Raw genomic sequence first — 18,588 nt, forward strand, 5'->3', positions numbered from 1 at the left:
AGTATTCTGCCAACTCCTGGATGCCATGTCAGCACATGCCAGTGAGCACGTATATTTCCTCAACACCCATGAGGTGTTGGTCAGCAATATGCATCTCTTCCACCAAATAGCAGAATACCCTGAGGTAGGTGGTGCTATAGACTGCAAGCACATATGCATCAAAGCACCACACAGTGATCAGGGTAGGGCCTACATCAACTGCAGGGGCCTCCCCTCCATCAACTTCCATGTCTGGTGTGATGCCCAGGGCATTATAATGAATGTGTGTGCTGGCTGCCCTGGAAGCTATCACGATTTCCACATTTGGCATCTGACGCAGCTATACCAGAGATTTGCCAATGAGGACATCCCCTACAGTCACCTAATGGGGGATGCTGTTTACACACTGGAGCCATGGCTGATGACACCCATCAGAAATGCACACACACCTGAAGAAGAACACAAGAATGCCATAATGGGGCACATGCACAGACCAGACTTATAATAGAGCATGTGTTTGGGATGCTCAAATCATGGTTCTGGAGTCTGGACACATCCAGTAGAGCCTTGCAGTACTCACCAACTACATGTACCTAAATTGTTATGGTATGTGCCATGCTACACAGTATGATACTGCGGAAACAGCTGCAGCAGGAACAGCATGGGGCAGGGCCACACAGCCCCCCACCAATGCCAAGGCCTGCATAGACACAGAGTGACTCGGAGGAGGAACAACCTGAACCTGCCCCAGTAGGCAGATAGAGGCGTGCCCAGTATGCCAAGGCTGTGGCAAAGAGACAATGCATAGCACATACACTGACACAGTAGGAACCCAGGGAATGACACCTCTCTCTGACTCACACATGCAGTAAAAGGGATGCCAAACATGGCATTACCTGCACTCAACCATGTATAGGGAGTTTAGCAGCACCATCCTCAATCCTGCCACACCCACAAGGTAAGTCAATCAATGTACCAATTGCCAAATGGAGTAGAATGTGTTATTACCTGTATCTATGGTATGGATGTGAGCATGCAAGGTAATTGAGTGGCTGAATGTTATGGCAGCAGATAGTAGACACCCATAGTGGCACCATGACATCTGTAACACATACTGAAGTCACCATAGTAGCCAGTACTACACAGGGTGACAAAACCCACTGCAGGAAATCTGCTGGGCCACATGTGTGTCCATATGACTCACACATGCCAGTCAGGGAGATTCACATACTCAACAACAGTCTCAGCTAGCAGGACAAGTGTAGACAAACACAAACAAAGGCTGTGCTATGGCCCCTGAATGATGCTATGGGTAACCCCAGGCCTACACAGACAGACTACAGCAGGTCAGGCAGTGGGATGTTAGTTCTGAAGGGTAGGAAGTCAGAAACTAATATGTAGGTAAATCAAAGCTAAGATCTGTAGTACACTGGTATGCCTCTAGTCAGCATGACAAGTTAGAATACAGAATGAAATGGAGTACCTGACATACCAGTACAGTCATAGCAAATGTGTATAAGTGTCAGGTGTGCCCCCCATCCTACGTAGTAGTGTAATAACAGTCAGGTGTGCCCCCCCAATCCTGTGTAGAAATGTAGAAACAGTCAGATGTTCTCCCCATCCTACGTAGACATGTAGTAACAGTCAATGCCAAATGATCGACGGATATCCTGCAGAAACAGTATGCTACCTGTAGGTGTACAACACAAAGGTCAGCACTGCAGTACAAACTACCTGGACTCGATCCACAAATTCAATACAGATGGACATACTGGGCATGCTTGATAAACAGATAAACCAGGCTGTAATGAAAAATGGGTTATTTTATTTTCGTTGACCGGAATTATTAAGCGCTTTCGGCTATGCACAGTGTAGCCTTCATCAGAATACATTTCCTTACAAAAGCTTCTTCCTTTAATAAAATGTACTGACCAATCACAAACACAAACCAATTAACTACATAGTACACAATCACTACACTACCCATTCTCTCATTTAAAATTAATGTTGTTGATCTATATTCTAACACTTTATACATAAAAACAAACAATTATTCAAACATAATTAAAAAATTCTAAATTATACATTCAAATTTCATCCCTTATTTTAAATGTGTTCATATTTTGTTTGCCCTCTCCTGCAAAACTGGGACTATAGAAATGCTTTCATTTAAACCAGGGGGAATATGGCTGCTGTTCTAAATTGCCATTGTGTTTCTTTTTTCTTTAACAAGTTTTTCCAGTCACCCCCCCCTCTCCCCGGGATTTGATTTAACTTGCTCAACTATTCCAAATGTAAACTTAATAAAAGAGGGGCACACCTCAGAATGTTTATATAATGCACTTGTTGCTTTTTTATTTTTGATATCATTAGCATGTTCATACACCCTATTCCTAAGTGCCCGTTCAGTTTTTCCCAAATAGAATCCTGAACAGGAGTTGCAAACTGCTAAATACACAACTCCTTTACTCAGGCATTCCCTTTCACAAATTCTACCCTGCTTTTTATCCTGTTGTCTAAGACTACTAAGTTCTCTTTGTGTATAAAACAACATTATTTACACATTCCGCAGGGTCTAGTACCTGTATTTCTTACTGTTTTAGGTTCTAGCTTATGTTCTAAGAGACTCTTAATGTTCTACCCTGTTTTATTCACAAATGTAAGACTTTCTCCCAACTTTTGTATATTTCCTGATTAGTTTTGAAGATGGTCCAATTCTTTTGAATTATCTCCCTAAATTCCTTAGTTAAAAAATTATATTCCAATACACATGTTCTTTTGTATTTGTCATTTTCCTTACTGATTTCCGAGTTGTTTTTTTGTAGTCCTACCCCTAATAAGGGGGGATAATCTGTACGCCACTTGTTGTGTGCTTCTGAAATAATTTCCTTAACTAGCTGCTTAGGATATCCTCTCACTTCAAACATTATTTGCATTTTATTTAATTCTTCTTCCAGATCTTGGTAGTGGGAGGTCATTCTTGCAACCCTCATTGCCTGTACCTTCACTATACTTCCTTTCTGCGCTGGAGGGTGGTGGCTCCCAAAGTGTAAATAAGTGTTATGAAATGTATCTTTCCTGTGTATTTGTGATCTCAATCCATCAACATCTTTAATAATGTGTACATCCAGATAATTAATACTTATAGAGTCATAATTAAAGGTAAACTCTAAAAAATCAGTAGTTCCACTTAAATACATCATATATTCGGAAATTTCATCTTGCGTGCCCTTCCATAAAACAAATATGTCATCCAAAAATCTGGAATATAGTTGTATTTTGTTCCAGTAAAGGCTGTTGAATATATAATTAGATTCCCATCCCAAAAGTACAATGTTGGCATAAATGGGGGCACATGCTGTCCCCATCACCACACCCCGTGGTGGTGTTGTGGTAGCATTGTCGCCTCACAGTAAGACGTTGTCCTGTTCGATTCTCAGCTAGAGCGTCTTCTGTGTGGAGACATGAGTGAATGGGCATACCTTAGTTGAAGGTTGTGCATCAGAGCTGGCAACTCGGCACGTAAAAATCTACTGCCAATCATTAGTGGACCGGACTTCCGCTGTGGCGACCCCTAACCGGGAAAAGCCGAAAGACACAACAACAACTCTCCTTCGAAGAAGATAAAGTTGTTTTCTAATATTAAATCCATAATTTTACAAGTTAGGATAATCATGTTATGCTCCAGCTTGAAAAAGTAAATAAAGCTTCTTCGAAAAATTCCAACCCTTCCTTCTTGGGTATCATCGTGAATAAATCTTTCGCGTCTATGGTAAGGAGTATCAGATTGTCTTGCCATTTCTCTTTTTTTAATGCCCCTAGGAATTCCCAAGAGTCTTAAACCAAGTGTTCACTTTCGTTTACTACATGTTTCACCCAGAAGTTAACTAGTACTGCTAATGGATAAGGTTTGGAATTCCCTGCTGCCACAATGGGTTTAAAAGGTGTTTTATCAATATTTTTGTGTATTTTAGGGATTCCAAAAAAAGGGGGGATTATTGGGTCCCTCACATACAAAAAAATCATATAATTCTTGTTCTCTTCTATTGTTTAATAGATATTCCTCTAAATAGGAATTGATCCGAGCATAGGAAATATTAATCTGATTAGGAGAAACCACAACAAAGGTCTCTTCATTGAACAACAATTTTGCATTTCATCTGAATAATCAGTTAATTTAAATAGTACCACTCCTCTTCTCTTGTCATGAATCATTATCCTGATAGTCTCATCTTTTCTCAAATCCATTAATAAATTGAATTCTTCTTTACTTAAATTCCAGTTTATTTTCTTAATTTTATTTCTCTCTTGGGACTCATATATTTACAATATACATATATTTATACAATAAAAAAACAACAAGTGCATTATATAATCATTCTGAGGTATGTCCCTCTTTTATTAAGTTTACATTTGGAATAGTTGAGCAAGTTAAATCAAATCCCGGTGGGGGGGGGTGTCTGGAAAAACCTGTTAAAGAAAAAAAGAAACACAATGGCAATTTAGAACAGTGGCCATGTCCCACCCCCCGGTTTAAATTAAAGCATTTCTCTAGTCCCAGTTTTGCAGGAGAGGGCAAACAAAAAATGAACACATTTAAAATAAGGGATGAAATTTAAATGTATAATTTAGAATTTTTTAATTATGTTTGAATAATTGTTTGTTTTTATGTATAAAGTGTTAGAATATAGATCAACAACATTGATTTTAAATGAGAGAATGGGTAGTGTAGTGATTGTGTACTAGGTAGTTAATTGGTTTATGTTTGTGATTGGTCAGTACTTTTTATTAAAGGAAGAAGATTTTGTAAGGAAATGTATTCTGATAAAGGCTATGCTGTGCATAGCTGAAAGCATTTAATAATTCTGGTCAACGAAAATAAAATAACCCACTTTTCATTACAGCCTGGTTTATCTATTTATCAAGTTATTTCAATTTTGGGCGTATTAGACATAAATACTGGGCATGCTCACTCACTTAAACACATGAAGGCCATGTCTGCAAACACCAGTGGACCAGACATATCTGGCAGTCGCAGATGTTAGTGCAGACACTCCTCAGTATACGTCGCACATGCTTTGCACACACAGTGGATAGGAATATAGATGTATATCTAAGGACAACACACTATAATAAGCCAAAGGTAGATGGACATAGATGTGTGGAAGAGGTTGACTGTGACAATAAGCCATCCAGACCTGTTCCACCCAGCACACAGCCAAAGGGCCGCAAACACATGAGGTCAGATGTCACTCACTGTAGATACTAGTCACCGGTATCTGTCAGCATTACAGACTATGTGGTGCACGTGCTAGCTGTGCAACATGACTGTACAAGGAATTAGTCATCTATCAGTTGTATACATGTACCTGTGAAATATGACCCTGTGTGTACCCGCATGTGGTGTGTCAACCTCTACATGAATGGGTTATGGCCCTTGCACACAGACACACACACACACACACTGCCCCCCATAGCCCTACTATGATAAGCCTGCTGACATCATCCAATGTGAAGTACACCTTTGGGAGAGTTGTAGCTCAGTAATCTCCATGGTGCATACAATAGCTATGTACTGCTGTAGTGTGTTAAAATAGTTACGTAGGAGTTCTAATCCCAAACTTGGCAAGTGTGTGTGTGTGTCTGTCCAACTCTGTCTGTGTAGAGAGCAATGCTTTTTTGGGTAGTCACACTCCCTACAACACATATGCTCTACTTTGGTAAGGCTGCTGATGTCATCCACCTAGAATACACCTCTCAGAAGGTTGTAGCCCTGTAATCTCTGTCACACGTCCTATAACTATGTACTGCTGTAGTGCGATAAATTAGGTAGGAGTTCTAATCCCAGACCTGGCAAGTGTGTGTGTGTGTGTGTGTGTGTGTGTGTGTGTGTGGGGGGGGGTGTCTGTCTGACTCTGTGTAGACAGCAATGTTTTTTAGGGTAGTCACACTCCCTACAATTCAAATGCTCTACTTTGGCAAGGCTGTAGATGTCATCCACCTAGAAATACATCTCTGGGAAGGTCGTAGCCCAGTAATCTCCATAGTGCATGCCATAACTGCATACCACTGTACTGTGATACATTAGTTAGGTAGGAGCTCTACTCCCAGACTTGGCAAGTGTGTGTGTGCATGTTTGTTTGTGTGTGTGTGTCTGTCTGACTCTGTCTGTGTAGAGAGCAATGCTTTTTAGGGTAGTCACACTCCCTACAATTCAAATGCTCTACTTTGGCAAGGCTGTTGATGTCATCCACCTAGAAATACATCTCTGGGAAGGTTGTAGCCCAGTAATCTCCGCAGTGCATCCTATAACTGCGTACTGCTGTAGTATGATACAATAGTTAGGTAGGAGTTCTAATCCCAGACCTGGCAAGTGTGTGTGTGTGTGTGTGTGTGTGTGTGTGTGTGTGTGTGTGTGTGTGTGTGTTTGCATGTGTGTATGTCTGACTCTGTCTGTGTAGAGAGCAATGCATTTTAGGGTAGTCACACTCCCTACAATGCAAATTCTCTACTTTGGCAAAGCTGCTGATGTCATCTACCTAGAAATACATATCTGGGAAGGTTGTAGCCCAGTAATCTCCATAGCACATCCTATAACTGTGTACTGCTGTAGTGTGATATAATAGTTAGGTAGGAGTTCTAATCCCAGATCTGGCAATTTGTGCACCCGCGCATGTTTGTGTGTGTGTGTGTGTGTGTGTGTGTGTGTGTGTGTGTGTGTGTGTGTGTGTGTGTGTGTGTGTGTAGAGAGAGCAATGCATTTTAGGCTAGTCATGTGCACTACAATTCAAATGCCCTACTTTGGCAATCCTGCTGATGTCATTCAGTGTGAAATACACCTTTGTGGAAGGGTCACTCCAGTAATCTCCATGGTGTGTCCTATAACAGCATCATGCTGTAGTGTGATATAGAACTCTGGTAGGGGTTTTATCCCCACACATAGCAGATGTGGATGTATTGTGTGTGTTTCTATTTGTGTAGGGAGCAACGTATTTTAGGCTAGTCACACTCATGCAATGCAAATGCCCTACTTTAGCAATTCTGCTGATGTCATTCACTGTGAAATTCACCTTTGGGGAAAGGGCACTCCAGTAATCTCTATGGTGCATCCTATAACAGCATCATGCAGTAGTGTGATATAGAACTCTAACAGGGGGTTCTATCCTCACACATGGCAGTTGTGGATATTTTGTGTATGTTTCTACGTTTATGTAGGGAGCAATGCATCTTATGCTAGTCACACTCACTACAATTCAAATGCCTTTTTTGGCAATCCTGCTGATGTCATTCACTGTGAAATACACCTTTGGGGAAGGAGTACTCCAGTAATCTCCATGGTGCATCCTATAACTGCGTACTACTGTAGTGTAATATACTTGTTAGGTAGGAGTTCTAATCCCAGACATGGCAGGTGTGTGTGTGTGTGTGTGTGTGTGTGTGTGTGTGTGTGTCTGTGTGTGTGTGTGTGTGTGTGTGTGTGTGTGTGTGTGTGTGTGTGTGTGTGTGTGTGTGTGTGTGTGTGTGTGTGTGTGTGTTTGTCATTCGTATCCTGTGTGGAGGTGCTTGTGAGTGTGTAACAACTGGACTCAATGTGAAACAGATTTTGCAAACGTATTATATGGTGGCCCTAGTACATATCACAATGTCCACTGTACAGGGATAACAGATGTGAAATAGCTGAGAGGCTGGAGTGCAAATCCATACCTCTACATGTGACATCAATGCCAGCTGAACTACATTAGCAACCCTTGTATTACCCAGGGAACACTCTCAACCCATGTCTCATACACACACACACACACACACACACACACACACATTTGCCTAGGCAACACCCATTATATTGATAGTACCCTGCATATTGCCCACTAATAATAACCATGGTGTAATTGCAGAGGGCTACAGAGGACATGGCACCCTGTCCATCGGTCCAATAGGTATGTACATGCCAACTGTGTACCCCCATTCCCCACCGGATGCCTGCAAAAACTGTGTTGCCAGCAAATGTTACCCATAAAGGGCATACCATGCCTGAAACACAAGCCCTGTATGGACAGATGCCTCTGACAACAGGGAATTATGTATCATGCTATCAATGTAGGTGCAGGGTTAACCTGCTATCCATTAACAGTTCCCACCACATGAGGCCACGACTGGCACATCTGATGATAATCTGTGTAGACAACATGGGCCAGATACTCCAGGTATAGTTCCACATGTCACTGTACATGCATGTGGGAGGTGTGCACATCCCAGACACCATCCATGTCATGGACTGAGGAACACATACATGGCAAGCAATGCACAGCATTGGCCACACGCAATAGTCACTCAGGTGACTGGATGGTGAATATAATACCTACCTGTGTGGACAAAGCCTGACACAACACCCCTGAACCACAATGCAGACCATTGTCATGTGGCCTGATGCCAAGTTATACCCATCAGCTAGCCTTGTATAACCATCTGGCACCATCGACCACTACAAACCCATGAAGCAATGCACCCATGCATGTCAGTACTGGTACCTGTGTCTTTGTGTGTGTTGTATGATCCGTATGAACACATTCACACTCACTACAACCCCGTTTAGCATACTGAAGCATGCTGTCTGATGTCAGACACCTCCACATACCCTTTGCCCATATAACCTCCGTATGACCCCTGTGGGGCATGTGATACCTGCACAGTACTGTGTTGTGGCAATCACACTAGTAATGAGTTGTATTCCTAGCCCTACCAAATGTGTCAATGTGTGTGTGTCCCTGTGAGAGTGTGGCTGTGTTGACGCTGACACCTGTTCATATAGACAGGTACGTGTACTACACCTACTGTGTAGCTACCATATCCCTGTTGCAGATGTCACTCACCATCACATATACATTCTGAGGGCTCCTCAACACGCAACCTATGTGGTGCATCCAATAACTGCATGGACATCTTGTAGCACTACATAGAGGTTTGATACCCTGTACTGGTAGGTGTGTGACACAAACATGCTTAAGTTTTACTCTCCCACCCCTCCCTGATATTTCTTTGCCTCTGTCTGCCTCTCTCACTCCCTCTCTGGTGGATGTGTAGACTTATACCTGCTTTGCCTAGGCAGCAGCATGTGCATTTTAAGTGATGCTCATGATCAGCTGATGGCATCTGCCCGAATTGCAGCCCTCCTCTAGCTGATTGCATGTGGAACAGCTGTGGTAACATTCCCATAGCCAATTACATGGAAACACATTCCAATATATAGGAACATCATGTTGGTATTGGGCCTTTTCATTCATTGTGAGCAGGAACTAGATTTTTTGTTTGGCAAACAGCATAACAGATGGATTGGGGATTTACCTCTAACAACATACACTGTGGAAACAGGCCAACACACAGGAGGGGGATGTGCCTGACTTGACTACAGACTGTAAGTGCTGCTATATTGCAATTGGAGTAATGTTGGTTTAACAGGGTGTGTGTGGATATGGTTGCCCTACATGTTTTAATACTGTCATGTCAGGGCTATGTTTATGAGGAAACCCCCATCAGTAGGGTCATCTGCAGACTGGGCAGTGTGTGGTGCCTTTTGTTTCTTGTGTTACCCACAGAGCACCTATCTGTGAACTGCAGAAGGTAGTGAGAGGATTGCAGTCTGTAGATGGTGACAGCCATGAGAGTTACTGACTTCATTTCCTTCATAGGACATATGTTGCAACAAACCGTGTTACAACAGTAAATGTATGAGGTTATCACAGCAACATGTCAATAATGGCCCTGTGTATGTGCCTCCAGCCACAACTCTGCCAACCTTTGCACATATGTCATGCAGTAAGATGTGCATTTATGCTCTACACCATATTTACTGACATATCTGATAATAAGCCAGCGAGATATCAGACTGCTACATATGTTATGCATAGTAGGGGTTATATTTGATGATATAACCTGGACATTCTGTGGATGTGTGTACAGTACTGAGGTCTGTGTACTTATGGTGATTGTTGACAGTGTGCGTGTATTGTTAATATGTACCTTGGCCTGTGTACTGACTAGTAGATGTCATTGTTCTTGGTCCTGTTCTATCTGATGTTACATGCTGCTCCATTGTATGTTACCCTATTGGCTTACATTCTTGTAGGGCCAAACACACACACATGTCCCATACCACAGACAGGCATCAGACCACGCTGTGTAGCAGCCCAGTCTATGTAGGGTTAGTGTGTGAGTGGCACATATGAGGATGGTGTTGAACAAATAGTCCATATACTGTAGCAGTATGCTAGCTTACCATATGTGGCTGTGGCTGTGTTCACATTGGTTGTGGTGATGCACTTTCACACAGGTGTCCGTTACTCTGTGATGTGACATGCCAGTAGAGCTTGCTATATATGCAGGTACATGTGTATTCCCCATAGGAAATGTAGACCAGTGTTCAGCCAGTCTGCCTGTAGCCTGCACAGTGCTTTGTTACATGCATAGCAGCTTAGTGTACTTACCCAGTGAGATGTCATGTCCAGATACTTGCCAGATGTACTGCTGCCGGGCCACCATAACAGTCATATGTCAGACAAAGCAGTGGGATGTTATACAGATGTATGTCAATAACTAGTGGGTAGTATGTGGACATGGCACCTCTATCCCAGTGGTTATTATGTGTCAGGACAGACAGGGGTGTGTGAATGCATAACCTATGGGGGAATATGTATACCAGTAGTTACATGTTATACCCATCTACATGGCTGTTAACATCCACATTGTCACACTTGGTCCACATGTCTTGCATTAAAGGGATCTGTGTATACCTTTGGACTGTCCAGAGTGTGTCAGATTGTCCACATATATTGGCCATATCTCTGCTGTAGTCCACAGGAGCATTACTGTGCTAGCAGTGATACTGTACTATGATGTCCTTAGGATGTCTGTCAGTAGCCAATGATGCACATGTTAAAAGCAAATGTGACCTCTCACACACACCATGGCTGTGAAGACAATCCCTATTACAGTAGCAATAGTCTACAAATATACCTGCAATACATACCTGACATCTCCTTGCACTATGAAGTTGTGACTACTGGGGCTGAAGTAGGGTTCCACACCATGTTCAGGACATATGGTGAACATATATGTATATCTAATTATCCATATATCTATATAGATATATGCACATATACATATCGACTTACATAGATGGATATGTATGTATATATATATATATATATATATATATATATATATATATATATATATATATATATATATACATATATATATATATATATATATATATATATATATATATATATATATAAACACTCAGATATATACATATACAGAGCAATATATGTCTACACATATAAAGATAGAGATACATATGCACATATATGTATGGATTTCTACATATATTGACAGTAGTTGGCACATCAGAATAGATATGTATGCACATATAGTTGTACATATCTACATATATACCAACATAACTAAGCATATCTGTACACATAGGATGTGCATACATATATAGCTATATTTACATATATCTATCTATATATATATATATATATATATATATATATATATATATATATATATGTACATACACATATATATATATATATATATATATATATATATATATATATATATATATATATATACACAAGTACAAATATGACTCTGTCATTGTTCATGTTGGTGTGAATGACCTGAGCCGTACCTCCCTGGACTACATGAAAAGAGACATGGAAGAGTTCTCTGATCATGTAACCCAGGGGGGTATGACCCTGACCCTGAGTAGCATCCTGCCCTCACCAAGAATGATACCTCAGTATAAAGAAAAAATTATCAATTTCAACAATTGGCTAAGCTTCTGGTGTCATTCAAAGGGGATCCAGTGTCTGTCAGCCTGGGATGACATGCTCGACAAGCTGCGTTGCATCGCACCTGTCACCCCTTGGCTTTTGAATACTGGCCAAGGCTCTTGCTGCCCCCATAGTGCCTTTTTTAGGCAAGGCTCAAAATTCAAACCCACCTCCGTAAACAGCACAAGTAAAAACTGAGGGTTATCCTACTCAACGCCAGGAGTTTAAATCTCAAAATGCATGCGCTCAAAGCACTCCTAAGTATGGAGAACGTCGACATCTGTGCAGTAACTGAAACCTGGTTCAAGGCTCCAGAGAGCACTCCAGCACTACTGGGCTACGACTCATGCCATGCATTTCAGCCACAGAACATGGACCGAAACACAAAAGGAGGGGGTGTATCCATATTCATCAAGGATACCCACACCTCCAGGTTAGTGGCGCAGCATGATACCTCTGAGCTCATCCATGTGCAGCTAACATCGGGCATATCTGCAGTGCAAATTGTGGCCTGCTACAGATCACCCTCCATGACCCAGGACCACCACTCCACCTTTCTGGAGACACTGGAAAACATGAAGATCCTACCGAACACCCTGATCTTGGGAGATTTCAATTACCCTACCATTAACAGGGAAAACTACTTGAGTACAAAGTCCCAGGCTCAGTGCTTCCTGGAATTTATCAACTCAAATGCCCTGGATCAGCTGGTAAACTCCCCTACCAGAGGTCACAACATATTGGACCTGGTCATTACCAACATGGGCGACAGGTGCTCCATACCAGAAGTCAACCCGTCACTGGTTAGATCAGACCATAAATTAATCACCCTGGATGTCCACACCCCACCACCACCCCCAAACAAGGAAACCACAGTGAAAAACTTTTCTAAAGCAAACTTCACCTTACTTAAGTCAGAGGTGGTATGTTTCACAGCCCCCACGCTAAAGGATAACACTGCCTAAGATGCAGAATCCTTTACAATTTCACTCTATGAGCACCTACAAGGATGCATGGATCGTGCCATCCCTAGCAAAACCAAGACTCACTCCCCTAAGAGAAGGAAACCAGTTTGGTGGACCCCTGCCATAAACAAGTTATACAACAAAAGGAGGAAACTAGTTCAGAAAAAAAGCAAATCCCAAGAAGGAAAGATATCCCTGATCATTATCAGTAAGAAACTAAGGTCCCTCATAAAATCATCCAAGGCTAACTTTGAAAGAAAAATAGCCAAGGACTCAAAAGATAACCACAAAGCCTTCTTTAGCTATGTCAAAAATCTAAGTGGCAACTCACAGATATGTTCTGAGATAGTGAAAAATAGCACAAAATATACTGAACCTACTGATATTGCCAACATACTGGCAGATAGATTTAGTGCAAACTTCACCTCCCTCTCACCTTCAAAAGGGCCCACAACAATACCGAAAAAGTATAGTGTCCTGGAAATCACAGAAGCACAGGTGAAAACAGCCCTTTCAAAAGCTAAAAATACAGTATCAATGGGGCCAGATGGTGTCCCAGGCTGTGTCTTGCACGAAGTACAGAACAAACTAACCCCCCACCTAAACACGCTGTTCAACCTCAGCCTCTCCACAGGCTACGTGCCCATAGAATGGTGCACAGCAATGGTTATTCAGCTCCACAAAGGAGGGGCCACGACTGACCCTGGTAACTATCGCCCCATAAGCCTGACTAGCCTGGTCTGCAAGGATATGGAGTGCATCATCATGGAACTCATTAACAAAGACATTGAGAACCTCCAAACACTTGACCAGACCCAGTTCAGCTTTGTTAAGGGCAGATCATGCCTACTAAACCTGGTTGACTTCTTTGAGACAGTTACCAAGGCCATAGACCAGGGAAAGGTGGTTCACACAGCCTACCTTGATCTCACCAAGGTGTTCGACACCATTCTTCACTCGGGTATTATAGAAAAACTCACCAGCCTGAACATAAACCCCTACATCACAAGATGGGTTGCCAACTGGCTTACAGACAGAACTCACACGGTAAGAAAAGCGGGCTCCAGGTCTGACTCTAAACCAGTCACAAGTGGTGTCCCGCAAGGCTCAGTTCTGGGACCCCTACTGTTCGGCATATATTTCTCAGAAGTACAGGCAAACACAGGAGGACTATGGCTAACCAAGTTTGCCGATGACTGCAAACTGGGAGCCATAATTGACTCTCCAGCTGACACGGACATCCTCCAAAAAGGCCTTACTGAGACAGACACCTGGTGTCAAAGTCACGGCCTCAAGCTAAATGCCAAAAAATGCATAGTCATCCCGTTTGGGAAAAACAAAACACCCACGAATTACCACATAGGCGGCAGCTCCCTTAATACAGAAGAGGTAATAAGAGATCTGGGGACCCAGGTAGATAGTAATCTCTCCTTTGACAATCATATTGCCAAAGTAGTTAGGAAACCCCTCTACTCCTCACTCATCAGACCCATCATAGTGTACAATGCCCCATTTAGGATGTACCTCACAAGACACTTCCAACAGCTTGAAAGACCACAAAAGCACCTCATCAAGAAGATTACTAGCCTCAAACATATGTCCTATGCAGCCCGACTGAAAAAACTCCGGCTGTACTCAGTGGCATATCGCTTACTCAGAGGTGATCTCTGCCTGACTTACAAAGCCATGTCCAACTCAGAATTGTTGGACATTCTCCACCTAAAGAAATCCAAGTCACTGCAAGCCACGGGCTCTAGTGAGCTAAACCTCACCACAACAATAAATAGAACATGCTGGAGGGATAGTTTCCTGTCACAGAGACTCCCCATGCTTTGGAACAAAATTCCTAACTACATTAGGCAGAGCCCCTCACTAACACTCTTCAAGAGAAGCTTTGACGAGTGGATGGGTAACAGAAAGTACACCCCTGGGATCACTTCATTGGCTCTGCTTGACAGAGGCCCAGTTAATTAATCAATGGGGCAGTAAAAGCCGACACACTCTGGCTAGGCTTATAAATGACCTCGGGCAGATAGCCTAGTACCTACCTATGAACCTATGAACCTATACACACACACACACACACACACACACACACACACACACACACACACACACACACACACATACACACACACACACACACACACACACACACACACACACACACACACACACACACACACACACACACACACACACACACACACATATATATATGTGTGTGTGTGTGTGTGTGTGTGTGTGTGTGTGTGTGTGTGTGTGTGTGTATATATATCTATATCTATCTATATATATATATATATATATATATATATATATATATATATAGTGTACATACGAAGGGATGTACACATGGCCATATATAATTAGCACTATACAGATGTGTATACAGACATATGTATGAGTATACATGTGTAGTTATATGTAGACATATATAGACTTATTATATGTATATAACCATATTCCTGTCATGTGTAAATCTCACAGTTGTGTATACCCTCCCAGATGTATCTCTCCGTATGTATCTGCTATGTGTACATTATGATAAAATAACATATGTGATGCACCAGTCATATTAATAACAATGACTACACAATTTAGGAAGTAAAGGCAATTGTTCAATACTACTCAATATGTGTATTGACAGCTATATTGTCAAAATAACAGTGGTGTAGTGGGTAAGTGTTGTGACTGTAGTGTACAGGGTCTTGGGTTCAAGTCCTTCAAGGACTGTTCATTTTGTTGTTGGGCAGAACAAAGGCTGTCAGATACAGAGTGGTTAAGGCAGTTTTAAGCAGCTTTAAGCACGTTTCTCAGGTTTGCGTGAAGCTAAGCAGTGCTAAGTTATGGGTAAACGTATGGGCGCTTACACAGTGTAGGCTTCACTTACCAGTGCACAAATCAGCTTAGCTGTTATATTGCACCAGTGTTGAGACTTGCTAAGCATGGCTTAGCCCTGGTAACCAGGTTACACCACCCAGTGTGATAACATAGCAGGGTAATGACATCTGTATTAAGTGCATGTAATGCCATGTACAATACATCTGCCTATGTGCTGTCATTACATTAGCAAGGGGTGTGATTGTCAGGTGTGGTATACAGATGTAAATGAGGTATGTACAGCACTGTTATTCATGTGACTGTGTTACATGCAGGGGTAGTAGCCCAGGGTACATGCTGTCACACTGGCATGTAGTGTATCATGGCAGTACTACTGTTGACAGTGCTTACCCAGGCAAGAGCAAAGTGCTAAATGTAGAACTGACAACAGCACACCTGTAGGCATAGCAGGACTCTGAAGCCTCCCTGTTGTATCCCTGGTGTGTGAGCTGTGTCACTGTATATACCCCTTACTGAGTAATGGTCCGCCATGTGGAATGTAACTGTAGACTACTGTCTGTACAGCACATGCTACTGAGGGCATCTGACATGTAGTTATGGCATACATATTTTTGTCAGACATCTATCTGTCAACGCACTCATGATATTGCATAGCTACTTGCCAAGCTGATGACTGTCAGTCCATGTACAGATGTGCAGATGGCAGGTATCCAGCTGGGATATGTACAGGCAACCTCAGCTTGATTGACACTGACATGTCTGCCCAGTTTTGTAAGAAGTGGCACATATAGGAGATGTCACCCTGTACACACCACATGCCTCAGGTACTCCACTACACTACCACAGTCAACTGAACATGCTTGGGTAAAGGTCACCATCACAGACAATAACCATGTGTTGTAATGCATGTTGCATAGATGTCAACTTGATCACCTCAGTGGCTATGTGCAGGAGGTACCTGGAGGATTGGCTGATGCACGCCATTCACACCCTGATGGTCACGACATAAGTGTCTTTCGATAGATGCCTGCTGCCACCTGGTAGGTGGCAGGATAACACTGTACACACAACCCCTACACAATCCATCTCCCATTGGACAATATCTAGGTACACAGCTATGACCACCTGCAGGGGTGCACCCCTTTACTGACACATGTGTATGTGTGCATGACTGAGTATAGCAGTGTCTGTGTGTTAGCACACCTGTACTTGGGAATTCCATGAGGGCCTTCACAACCAACACAACACCCATTGCCACAGTCAGTTGTGGCTGCTGCTGTATGGGACATTACATGTACCCTGTTAAGCCCCCCCATACCTGCTACATGAGCCTTGCAGTACCAGCACAACTGTGTTTTACAAATGGGGTGATAGGCATGGGATACCCATTGTGTTCCGGCATGTGTGTGCAGGTGTGCATGTCTGTATATCTGTAGGGGACAGCATTCCAAGGCCACATAGTCCGATTACAATATCCATTGCCACACAGTAGTACAGATAGTGTTGTTGCTGCCCATAGGTGAGGCATGACAATGCAACATCCTACTACACGTGTGGCATGTGCATGAGATGCATATCCCTGTAGTACCACTGTTGGGGTATGCTATGAGTTGTATTGCAGTTGCGGCCAATGTGTGATGGTGGGTGTGACAGAGTGTCATCATGGGTTTCAGGGAGTACAATATCCACTGGAGAATGTGGGTGCTGTGTACACTGTCATTACACCAAGATACACCCGGTATATGTCCCATGTACCATGTACCATGTTATGGTTACCACTGTCAGCATCAACCATACAGGTAACTGTTACCACAATCCAAGCCAGTTATGCATGTGATGTGTGTAACCTACCTGTAACACATTGGACAAATGATTAGGTTAGTTAGCAGTGATAGGCCCTGGTATCTCAGATGTGTGTCTGGCTGTTATGTGTCTATAAATGTGTATATGATGGTATGTCACACTACGTATTGTCCAAATACACCCATCACATCCCCCATTAGCATACTGTACATGTCTGGGGATATTATGCATGTAAAATGTACCCTGGGACATACCTCACCCTAAATGCTGTGTGGTGTGTGCAATGTAAGCTACACACTTCAGTATCACTACATAGCTAGGTAGGAGTCTACTATCATTGTTGCCAAGTAAGAGTGCGTGTGTGTGTGGATGGGTCTAAATCATGTTGCAGGGTATACACATCTCAGCGGGCCACCCATCCATGTGACACAGGCAATAACCGGTTTAGTAACCTGTGACATGTGTTCAACTGTACCCCAGATATGTCACAGCCATGGTGTCACCACAGTGACATACCCTGTTGTGGAATATGACTGCATACCATCCTCGTGCTGACATATGTACACCTACAACACAAATGGATAACGTTAAAGAGACCACATCCAACCAGTGTTACTAACAGCTATAAGGCATCATTGCTGGATGGCTATACTACCTGCCATATATGCATTACACTCTACTCCCTACAACATGTTACACTGCAGTACTGTGGTACACTGTTGTACAGTCACTGTATGCATCAGAACCATATCAGCCTATCCCTGTATTGATGGTATGGATGACAGTGATGGGGCACAGGTATTATCATATGCACAGGGTGTGATGTTGATTTGCCAGAGGTCAAGAGTGGGCCATACATTTGACACCATGTGTGTGGATGAGGGGTGTACTGTGGAGAGCTGGGCGAGGTGATGTGGTGTGTGTAGGTATAGCGTAGCCCTAGGTGTGTTTGCATAGTGTGTGTGTATGCATGCACACAGTTCTGCCATGTGTCTGCCCTACACAGGTGTTTATGGACAGCTGCAGACCATACCTGGCAGGACTGTGCCTGCCAGGTGTTCAGTGGGCACATCCAGGTACAGACCTTGATGTGCTACTCTCACCTGCTGATGACAATTGTCCGCTGATACCAGGTCCCTCCTGGAACTGGCCAAGAC

This window comes from Protopterus annectens, chromosome 6.part0 (assembly GCF_019279795.1).
Source record: "Protopterus annectens isolate FY-2018-M chromosome 6.part0, PAN1.0, whole genome shotgun sequence".
Taxonomy (NCBI): Eukaryota; Metazoa; Chordata; order Ceratodontiformes; family Protopteridae; genus Protopterus; species Protopterus annectens.